Source organism: Malus sylvestris, chromosome 15, assembly GCF_916048215.2.
Source record: "Malus sylvestris chromosome 15, drMalSylv7.2, whole genome shotgun sequence".
Classification (NCBI taxonomy): domain Eukaryota; kingdom Viridiplantae; phylum Streptophyta; class Magnoliopsida; order Rosales; family Rosaceae; genus Malus; species Malus sylvestris.
Genome location: NC_062274.1, coordinates 22,399,508 through 22,411,139, shown reverse-complemented (window position 1 = coordinate 22,411,139; position 11,632 = coordinate 22,399,508). Strand labels below are relative to the sequence as shown.

Sequence of the window (11,632 nt, the reverse complement as noted above, 5' to 3'; positions counted from 1 at the left end):
TTGATCATTCGGAGCTTCATTACGCGGTACAGCCCCAGAAGACGAAGGCAATAAATGCCTTTGGAACAAACCCACAAATCTCTGATGATCAAGTAAAACCTGACCATCAGTTTCCTTCATTTGGTCAAGCTTCCTCTTCATGTTTGTAGCATAGTCATGTGCGAGCCGGTGCAACTGTTTATTCTCATGCTTGAGCCCTCTAATCTCCTGTTTGAGACTCATCACTTCAGCCGCCAATGATTCAACTTGGCGGGTTCGAGCAAATAGGCGTTGGGCCATATTAGACACAGAACCTGCACACTGAACACTGAGAGCCAGCGAATCCTTAACAGCTAACTCATCAGACCGTTTGGAAAGTAGTCTGTTATCTTTGGGAGTGAGAAGGTTCCTGGCCACCACCGTAGCGGTCATATCATTCTTCATCACGGAATCCTCAACGGTAAGAGGACCAGTAGGGGAGACGAAGGATGGGCGCCATATGTTGTCTGGAGAAGGCGGGGCTGCCTCTTCAACAAGGTTCAAGTCAAAACGACGGTCGGAGGGGCCAGACATTTTCAAAGGTGTTGAAGAGAGAAGAGGTCGGACAAATCAAGATCTTAGAAGTGCAAGAATGAAGCTTCTACTGGTAGAGATTCAAGTGTGCTTTGGAACTTAATGCCAGCCCCTATAAAAATCTGCACTCGACGGAGCTTCAGAAATCGAAGAGGCGCCTGCTCAGAAATCGAAGAGGCGTTTGCTTTCTCAAAAGTTGGGCTGCTCAAAGACCACGAAGGCCGATCTCAGAAATCGAAGAGGCGCTCGCTTTCTCAAAAGCTGGGCTCCCCAGAGACCACGAGGGCCGATCTCAGAAATCGAAGAGGCACCTACTTTTCCAGCCTTGTCAGCACCTGTCACACGCACACTCAGCTTTGCGGAAATTATGGGCATTATGTCGAAGACTTCTAAGGAAGTAGAAAACACATGAATCTTACTGTTCAATCACCCACTTCCCACACGCAACAATAGCTCATGGGTACCACAGATAATTTTGCCAAAGTTCTCTGCCAAAGTTGAGCACGTGAAGCTTGCAGCTCCCACTACATCGCTCTGACCAAGAAAGGTAAAAGAATAGCAAAGAAACAGCACTAACAAAGTTTAGACCCATAAATTTTGAAGGTCTAGCTACCATATTATTACCCACAAGGGTAAAGGAACAGTACCATTGCTGGATAATTGGAAAGTCCCTGTGTGTCAACCTCTGTGCTTCGTGGCAAGGTAGACTAGCAAACATGCCCAACCTTTACTCACATTCGAGAAAACACTCCTAACAAGATTGCTTGCTCCAAAATCGAAGAGGCACCGTCCTCCGAATCTCGAGAGCCAGACTCCCAACATGACTACTTTTTTAAAAATCGAAGAGAGGGTAAAGGAACAGTACCATTGCTGGATAATTGGAAAGACCCTGTGTGTCAACCTCTGTGCTTCGTGGCAAGGTAGACTAGCAAACATGCCCAACCTTTACTCACATTCGAGAAAACACTCCCAACAAGATTGCTTGCTCCAAAATCGAAGAGGCACCGCCCTCCGAATCTCGAGAGCCAGACTCTCAACATGATTACTTTCTCAAAAATCGAAGAGACACTACTCCCCGAATCTTCGAGAGCCAAACCCCCAGCATGATTGCTTTCTCAAAAATCGATGAGGCATCGTTCTCCGAATCAATCGAAGAGGGGCTCGCTTTCTCAAAAGCTGGGCTGCTCAGAGACCACGAGGGCCGATCTCAGAAATCGAAGAGGCACATACTTTTCTAGCCTTGTCAGCACCTCTCACACGCACACTCAGCTTTGCAGAAATTATGGGCATTCTGTCGAAGACTTTTGGTGAAGTAGAAAGCACATGAATCTTACTGTTCAATCACCCACTTCCCACACGCAACAATAGCTCATGGGTACCACAGATAACTTTGCCAAAGTTCTCTGCCAAAGTTGAGCACGTGAAGCTTGCAGCTCCCACTACATCGCTCTGACCAAGAAAGGTAAAAGAATAGCAAAGAAACAGCACTAACAAAGTTTAGACACATAAATTTTGAAGGTCTAGCTACCATTTTATTACCCACAAGGGTAAAGGAACAGTACCACTGCTGGATAATTGGAAAGTCCCTGTGTGTCAACCTCTGTGCTTCGTGGCAAGGTAGACTAGCAAACATGCCCAACCTTTACTCACATTCGAGAAAACACTCCCAACAAGATTGCTTGCTCCAAAATCGAAGAGGCACCGTCCTCCGAATCTCGAGAGCCAGACTCCCAACATGATTACTTTCTCAAAAGCGAAGAGAGGGTAAAGGAACAGTACCATTGTTGGATAATTGGAAAGTCCCTCTGTGTCTACCTTTGTGCTTCGTGGCAAGGTAGACTAGCAAACATGCCCAACCTTTACTCACATTCGAGACAACACTCCCAACAGGATTGCTTGCTCCAAAATCGAAGAGGCACCGCCCTCCGAATCTCGAGAGCCAGACTCCTAACATGATTACTTCCTCAAAAATCGAAGAGACACTGCTCTCCGAATCTCGAGAGCCAGACCCCCAGCATGATTGCTTTCTCAAAAATCGAAGAGGCATCGTTCTCCGAATCTCGAGAGCCAGATACCACAGACCACTTTTTCAAAGTGCTCTGACAGAGTTAAAACATGTGAAACTGGCAGCTCCCACTACCGTGCTATGACCAAGCAGGGTAAAGGAATAGCATTACTACTTGTTGTTAGGGAGACTCCTATATATGTCGACCTCCATCCCCAACGGACAGGCAGACCTGCAAAAATGCTCAACCCTTCATCATATCTGAGAGGGCACTCCCAACGAAGCCTTTCGAAATATTCAGCTTTCTTTCCCCCCGATAATACCTCTGCAAACAAGCTATACTAGAGCAAGAATATCTCATATCATCAGGGTTAAAAGCAAGAGTATCCCATATCATGCTTTTTCCCTGTCTTTTCCTTTGGCCTTGTTTTTACCTGCAAGACAAGGAGAAATAGAGCAATCAGTCAACACTTGGAATCAAGCTTCCAGCCAGGAACTGACTGCCTGGAACCCCTTACCTGATTACTTACCTGGCATTGCTCTCGAGTACTCATCTTCAACATCTTATGTTTCCAGGGAAGATTCCGCATCTGCTTGAGGAACAGATAGGGCAAGTGCGAAGGATACAAGGAAGCATGTGGAGACAAGCGTAACAACACACGTGCCGATACATCCATTACTCTGTCAAAAGCAAAAGTATCCCATATCAGCAGGGTGGAACGTACTCTAGATTTGATGGACTTGTTTTGACCCTCAAATTCTTCAGTCGGCCTTATACTCTGGAGGAAACCAGAAAACCCTCCAGCTCAGTTCAAGAATAAGCCTGTGGAAAGTTACTTCTTCAAAAGCAAAAGTATCTCATATCATCTCTTCTCATTTTTCTTCTCTTTATCCTTCATGCTGCTGCAAGATGGGGAGAAGGTGAACAATCAGTCGGAGCTCTGATTACTTACCTTGTCTGTCACCTCTTTCAGCAGACCCCCTAGCTCGGCGACTTGGGGGACTCCTACTACATGGTTTGTATCGCGCTTGACCAAGCCTGAAACTACAAGTAAGCTTCAAGTGAAATTGATACATTACCTTGTGCATCTCCACCAGTTGAAGATACCACCCCTGGATGGAGGAAGAGTACTTCCAGAGAAGATGCCACATCTACCTATGAGACAGATAAGGCAAGTCAAGACGACACCACACTCCGATACTTAGAAGTTTCGTGATTACGAGATCATTCTCCCACAATATTTCCTAATGTCATTTGTACTAAATCATTCACTTGTACTCACTAAAGGAGAGCTTGAACCTATGTACTTGTGTAAACCCTTCACAATTAATGAGAACTCTTCTATTCCGTGGACGTAGCCAATCTGGGTGAACCACGTACATCTTGTGTTTGCTTTCCTATCTCTATCCATTTATATACTTATCCACACTAATGACCGGAGCAATCTAGCGAAGATCACAAAAAGCGACCGTTTTCGCTACCTAGGATCTATCTTGCAAGAGAACGGAGAATTAGATGAAGATCTCAACCATGGAATACGAGCTGGATGGATGAAGTGTAAGAGTGCATCCGGCGTGTTGTGTGACCGTCGTAGGCCACTGAAGCTCAAGGGAAAATTTTATAGGACGGCAATAAGGCCAGCAATGTTGTATGGCACAGAATGTTGGGCGGTGAAGCATCAACACGTACACAAAATGGGTGTAGCGGAGATGAGGATGCTTCGTGGGATGTGTGGGCACACGAGAAAGGATAAGATTGGGAATGAGGATATCCGAGGTAAAGTAGGAGTAGCCGAAATTGTAGGAAAGATGAGAGAAAATCGGCTCCGGTGATTTGGACATGTGCAAAGAAGGCCGACTGACGCTCCGGTTCGAAGATGTGACTACGGGACAGAGGTTCAGGGCCGAAGGGGTAGAGGAAGACCTAGGAAAACTTTGGAAGAGACTCTAAGAAAAGACTTAGAGTACTTGGATCTAACGGAGGACATGACACAAAACCGAGCGCAATGGCGTTCTAGGATTCATATAGCCGACCCCACTTAGTGGGAAAAGGCTTTGTTGTTGTTGTTGTTGTTGAGTAAAATAGTTCACGATTTTTATGTTTAATAAACACTGTTTACGAAATAGTTTACAATTTGCTTCATTTGTAAATAGAATTGAAATGTACGGAAATAGTAAAATCTGGGATGCATTCACGAACAAGTATAAACATATATTACGCTATTACACGAACTAGTGTTATTGTCTGTTAATAATTTGTACATTTAGTAAATAGTTAGTGTTTTTTAAAGTTTAATAAACAGTGTTTACGAAACAGTTTACAATTGCTTCATTTATAAATAGTATTCCAATTTTTCCAGATCTTACACATAATACACCTACTATTGTACATTTTTATTTCTAATTTATTTAGTTAAATCTTATAAAGATTTATACAGTTATAAAAATGTTTTCTATTTCCATAAATAGTAATTCACCTTGGTATGTTTCAGATATAATTGTGTACTCATACTGATTTTTATTTGTTTACAATCAAGTTGCATTCTAATAAAAACTATATTGACAGATGATTTCAGTTAGAATAATTGTACAAATGTCAAACTTAACCAAAGCCAATGTCAAAATGATATCCAAAACAACAAAGAAGACAGAACAAAGGAAAATGCTTGGAGAAGTACAAAACTTATTATGTATAAAGAAGGAGACAATTCATCTACAGATTGACACTACTACTGAAGAAGAAGTTGGAGAACCAATGCAAAGTGCAAAGAAAAAAATGCAAAAAAAAAAAAAAACAACCACTACAAAGGAAGAGGAACAGGGAGACACAACCTAAAGAACAGAACAATTGTGAATCAAAGATGCAGAAGAAAAGATGCCAAACACTCCAACCACCAACAACAATCAAGAGAAAGAAAAAGGAAAATGACAAACCAGTTTCAAAGAGAAAGAAAAAGGAAAATGCCAAATCAATTTCAGAATCAAACAAGCAACAAATTGAAGAATGAATAGTGCAAAAAGAGGCAATACAACAAACAAATGAGCATAGTGATAGATTTGACACATTGCCGGACAAAAATGTTTCACCAATAGCAAAAGAAAGAGAACAAGAAACATATATTGAGCTCTAAAAAGTAACAATGCTCTCAACAAGAATGATCTACAAGTCAAAAAGCAAACATTTAGCCAAAAAGCAACAAAGTCAACAACAAAAAATAGAAAGAAAGTCTTGGGTGAAATTTCATCATTCAACCTAGATTTAAAAGATGAGCCTTTTTCACAACTAGATAACCTTCCAGCAACAAATCACATAGACAGCAGTGTGAATTAAACACAATTTCAAGTGTACAAGATGCTGAAACCAGATGATAGAAGAAGAATAACTCAATTATGGTCAACAGACAACATGTAAGTAATACAAAAAAAAAAAAAACTCTTGACTGAAGTTTTTTCACACACTCCCATAACTTTATAAGCACTGACGAATTATTGTATAACTAATACTTTTGCACTGTTCTGCAACGATGAATACTGGACGGCTGAAACTACAAATTTCAACTATTACAGAATAATGGTGTTGAAAGAAAACCTGCACAATTTGATGACAAATAGACCTACATAAACTCAGATTGTTGATTCTTTCTGCTACCTGAAAAGAGAAAAAGAGAACATCACGAAACAAATGAACTTCTATGTCTCCACAACAATCTTTGTGAGCAAATAAAACAACTAATATTCTGCAAAAAAATATTTACATATACATATAAAAATTAGAACAATTAATCTGTAATTATGATTTTAGATGATTTTCATTTTCAACAGCACAACATCAATGAACAAAGCATTGAAACAACTATGCGAAACAAAGAAATGCTCTACAACCAATTGATGGACCAATATGGAAAAGTATCAAAAATTTTCTTCCGATTGTTTCATTACAATCATTTCTCCTTGTTAGTTTTGGACACAAAAAATGCAGAAATGATTCACTACAATTCTCTTCGACAAAGCACAACAAATGAAGATCTAGACTTTGATTGCTACTGGGAAAATGCGGCAATAGTGGTAAGCAAAAACGCACAACCAAAAACTCTGTCATATTTATAGAAAACAAGAATCTTATTATTACATTATAAATTTTTGCAGGGCCACTTTGTTCAATATTGGCTCGATAAAGCAAGAAAATCAACAAGCAATTCAAATGTTATGGATTCAACTCAAACCACAATGAAGGAAATCAATTCCATTAAAAGTGACTTTAAATTCCAAGTCAAAGAAGACAGAACCTGTGCACAACAGAAACCAACATCGTACATTATAAAATTAAAAGCATTTTAGTTTTATATATGTATAGTTTGTGCTTACTGCAGTTTCAGAAAAAATATGAATAATTTGATACAGTTATAGAAATAGTTTGTACCACACACTTCATTTCATTTTAATACTCATAATCATTCCATGAATTTCTTTGTAAATCAGATTAGATTGCGACTTATACATAATGAGCTTCATTGACCAACTATCAACTAACTGGAAGGTTCCAGGACGTATCAAGTAATGAAAGCAAGGAAAGATATCCTCGTGGGTTTTGATGAACCATGATTTCAGCTGGACAAAGGAACAAGAAGCATATATCAAAATCTCACAACAACTCACATGCATTGGACATTAGAATAAAAAATAAAAAAAATACGCATTATATGTAATTTTGATGCGGATGTACTTTGTAAGGTTCAAGATAAGTAGTGTGGTTTTTTTTCATTTTCTCTTACCTAAAATGGAATATTAACTAGATCAAGAATGAAAACCAACATACTTGCCTCCTACAAAAGGCCTTGCATTCACTTTAAAACTTTAAATGCAACACACAAACTTACATACAACCTACAAAACAGATATTGAAACCACAAAGCCATAAACTTAGATATGTATTCACTGTTTATCAAATTCAACATATTGTTTCATAAAACTGGAAATACTAAAACATTGAATTCATATTTATTACTCAAACATAATTCCAAATCAACAATTACATACTCCCAAACACCAATTGAAACAAAATAAAAAAAAATATATCCAAAATGAAAATCTGTTACATATCACCAAAAACTCCCATCTCTCAAAACAAAAAAGAAAAAAAAAATCAATCCTCTTGTATAACAACTTTACATGAAACCTTGTTATGTCCCAAACAACCACACATACTACAAATGACAGTCTTTTTACTCCCACTGATTTCCTCAGCAGATTTGATCCTAGTTTTCTTTGGTATTCCAGATGGAATCTTTGTAATTGGAGGCTTCACACCATTTATGATAGTATCAACATTCGACTTTTCCAAATTTGAAAATGGATGCTTGACAAATTGATATGTTTTCCGATAAAAACTTGATTTCCAGTAATCATCAACGTAATAAAAAACATCACGATTATCATGTTGCAACACCTGCAAAGCATGAGAACATGGGAAACAATTATGCTGCCATTGCACACAAGAACATGTCCTATTATCCAGACAAACAACAAACCTATTCCACTCCGTCTTAACTTCAAAAACATCTGCATCAGAACGACTAATCCTCTAATGCATGCCCTCCTTCAACATCAACTTCATCTTTTTTTTTTGTGGACACAAAATCGTATGAATATTCTGACCAAATATTCTTTTCTTAGCCATACTACCCATCAACCTAACTTTAATGTCTTCAAGAAGATCCATAAGTGGCATACAACAAATATTCGACATCATGGTGTTAAAAGATTCTAAAAGTGCATTGCTCATCGATCCACATCTCTTACCAGGAAAATGAGCAATAACATAGTTCTCTTTTGGCAAATCACACAAAAAATTCTTCATATGCCCTTGCCCATTATCCTTGAATTCCGCCATGCAATCATCAAAATTAGATGGGGTACATGCGTACACACAATTTGCCAATAGATTCATCATTTTCTTCTTTAGTCCTTCACCAGCAGCCTTTGGAAATAAAGTACTCACAGTCTGTTTCAAATGAACAATACAAAATGAATGTGGACACTTGGGAAAGAATTCTCGAATGCTCTTCAAAATACCATCATGTCTATCCGACATAAATGTGATCACCCTCTCTTGAGGCCTCAATATATCAAACAATATTGTCAATAACCATCCCGAATTTGCTATCGTTTCTGAATCAACAATAGCATAAGCAACCTCAAAAATCTCTGCATAACATAAATGAAAATGCACTGTCAAATGTCAAGTACTTATGAAACTGTAATTGAACTATTTAGTATACTCTATTTGAACTACTTCTGCAACCTTTTTTTCTTTATTTGAACATAAAATCAAAGACCAATGCACAAAAAAAAAAAAAAAAAAGATACAGTCAAACTATCACCTATTTATGAGACAGATTGAACTATTTCTTAAACTAGTTTTGGATATGTTTTTTTTGCACAGTAAGAAAACAAAAACAAACAATATCCAATATAAAAGTCGGAAATTATTAACTCACCATCGTTACCATTTTTTGCACAACAAGACAGAAGTATTCCCTTGTATTTGCTCTTGATAAAAGTACCATCAATGAATAACATCGGGCGACAAAACATGAAACCTTTTATCCATGCATCATAAGGAATAAACAAACGAAGAAATCTATTGCTCTCCGGTACAACTTCAAGCTCAAAAACAGATCCAGGATTGCTTGAACGAGCAGATTCAACATACCAAGGCAAGAACTTGTAAGCATCAACATCATTACCATTTAACTCAAAAACTGCCATCTGTTTGCCAAAATATGCAGTAGAAGAATCAATATCTAATCCATAAAACTGTTTTAAGTTTGAAATGATCTCCTTTGGTTTAATAAGAGGATTTGACTGAACCTTATCCTAGATGAGAGAAGCAACAAACTGTCGTCTAACAACTTTGTTTTTCTTTTTTCGAATCATACCTTTGCATGTATGTATATTATGCAACTTCTGAATAACAAAAAAGTCATTAATATCATACTTGGATGCATACACACGCCAAAGACAACCATCAGATTCCTTCCTAGAACACTCCGCACTAATACGATTCTTATCATTCTTCAAATACTTCAAATCAAAACCACATTCAACAGAAAACTTCTTCAACTTATCTCGGAAATCAACATAACCTTCCCTAAAGACTTGCCCCTCAGATTCTATATAATTGTCTCATTCACAAGACATATAATTGTGCACACCGTAAGAACCATACTTTCCTAAATGATCATTTTCACTATAAACAATCATAGAGTCTAATGTACGGCAAGAAGAATATGTGTTTTCCGTAGGTAACTGAACTATGGGACCATCACATTTATCTATAACTAATATCTCTACAATCGATTTCCCAACAACATCAAGAACCATCAGCATGTTCAGAACATCGGCACCACAATCTAACACGCAATTAGGATTTTCATTCAAACCATATCGCAACTCAAAACAACCGACTCTCAAACCCTAAACCTAGAACAAAGATCAATGCAAATCTGATTGAAGGTAGAAGTTCATGAAATAGAACTAACAACGCATAAACCACCATATGTAAACTAAGCTAGTTTGCCATTCTCCATAACTGTTTATTAATTTGTTGCAAATCTAAATTCCAATATTTGTAAAACAAATCAGTACCTAATAGTTAAACAATATGCATATAAAGTGAACAAAAAGAACACTATTTATAAAACACAACAATCACAAAAAAAAAAAAACAAAAAGTAAACTGAAATATCCACTGTTTGGTAAAAAAAGAACACTATTTCTGAAAAATGTTAAAAACATAAAACGTGATGAACACTTATTAGTTAAACAATATACATACAAAGTGAACAAAAATTACACTATTTATAAAACACAACAATCACAAAAAGAAACAAAAAAAAAACAAAAAGTAAACTGAAATATCCACTATTTCATAAACAAACAAAAAACACTATTTCTGAAAAATGTTATAAACATCAAATGTGATGAACACCTATTAGTTAAACAATATACATATAAAGTGAACAAAAATTACACTATTTATAAAACACAATAATCACAAAAACAAAAAAGTAAACTGAAATATCCACTGTTTCATAGACAAAAAGAACATTATTTCTGAAAAATTTTATAAACATCAAATGTGATGAACACCTATTAGTTAAACAATATACATATAAAGTGAACAAAAATTACACTAGTTATAAAACACAACAATCACAAAAACAAAAAATAAACTGAAATATCCACTGTTTCATAAAAAAAGAACATTATTTCTGAAAAATGGTAACAACATCAAATGTGATGAACACGAATTAATTCATAATAAATTTTTGAAAAAGGAAAACAAAATCAAGATGAACAACATACAATATAAAAATTAAAAAAAATTAAAAAAAATTAAAAAAATTAAAAAAAAAACAAATCAAAACTTACTTGAGATTTCATTGCAGAGAAGCTCGTTCGCTTCAGAAATGTGGATGCTATTGCTGAGTGTTGAGCAGCTGAGTCAACTATATGGGTGGGTATGGGACTGATCGAGTTAAGGAGGACCGAGGCATCCAGAGAGGTTGCTAACACGCTTGCCAGGTTCTTGTTTCACGGTCTCTACGACCAAATCCCTGACCGTCTGGTCTGGCAGTGCCATCTGCAATCTGCAAAGTAAAGCAAAGTAAAGAAAAGAGCTTTACTTTACTTTTGTTTGCCATCTGCAAAGTAAAGCAAAGTAAAGAAAATAGCTTTACTTTACTTTTCTCATATTTGTGACTCAGTCATACATTCGCACTTATGGAAAACAACCACAAAGATAAGACTCTTATCTTTACAGCCCATACCCACTGTATTTTATTAAGTTGTCTTCTGCAAACTGGAGCAATTATTATATAGTTATACTGATGTGTAAAGAATGTAGCATGCCAAAAAAAAAAAGGGCAAAATGTCGGTAAACCCAAAATAGTGGGCTGTAATGTTATGTGGAGGGCGAATACCCATATGCCTAAAAGAGCCAGACCTTATGGCTTCAAACTCCAACCTCCACCCTTCCACTTAAGGTTTACCCTCTATTATCACCAACCAGGT

The 11,632-nt window shown here is 37.2% G+C and overlaps 1 long non-coding RNA gene and 1 pseudogene across 1 annotated transcript; both read right to left on the bottom strand.

The window, feature by feature from the left end:
* Positions 1 to 394: 394 nt before the first annotated feature.
* On the bottom strand, positions 395 to 3,291 carry LOC126603968 (uncharacterized). Its single transcript, XR_007616443.1, has 3 exons — positions 3,088 to 3,291; positions 2,368 to 2,991; positions 395 to 1,453 (listed from the first exon to the last, which is right to left on the bottom strand). It is a non-coding gene; the product is annotated as an uncharacterized LOC126603968 (long non-coding RNA).
* Positions 3,292 to 8,523: 5,232 nt separating this feature from the next.
* Positions 8,524 to 10,146, bottom strand: LOC126602513 (uncharacterized; annotated as a pseudogene).
* Positions 10,147 to 11,632: the final 1,486 nt, after the last annotated feature.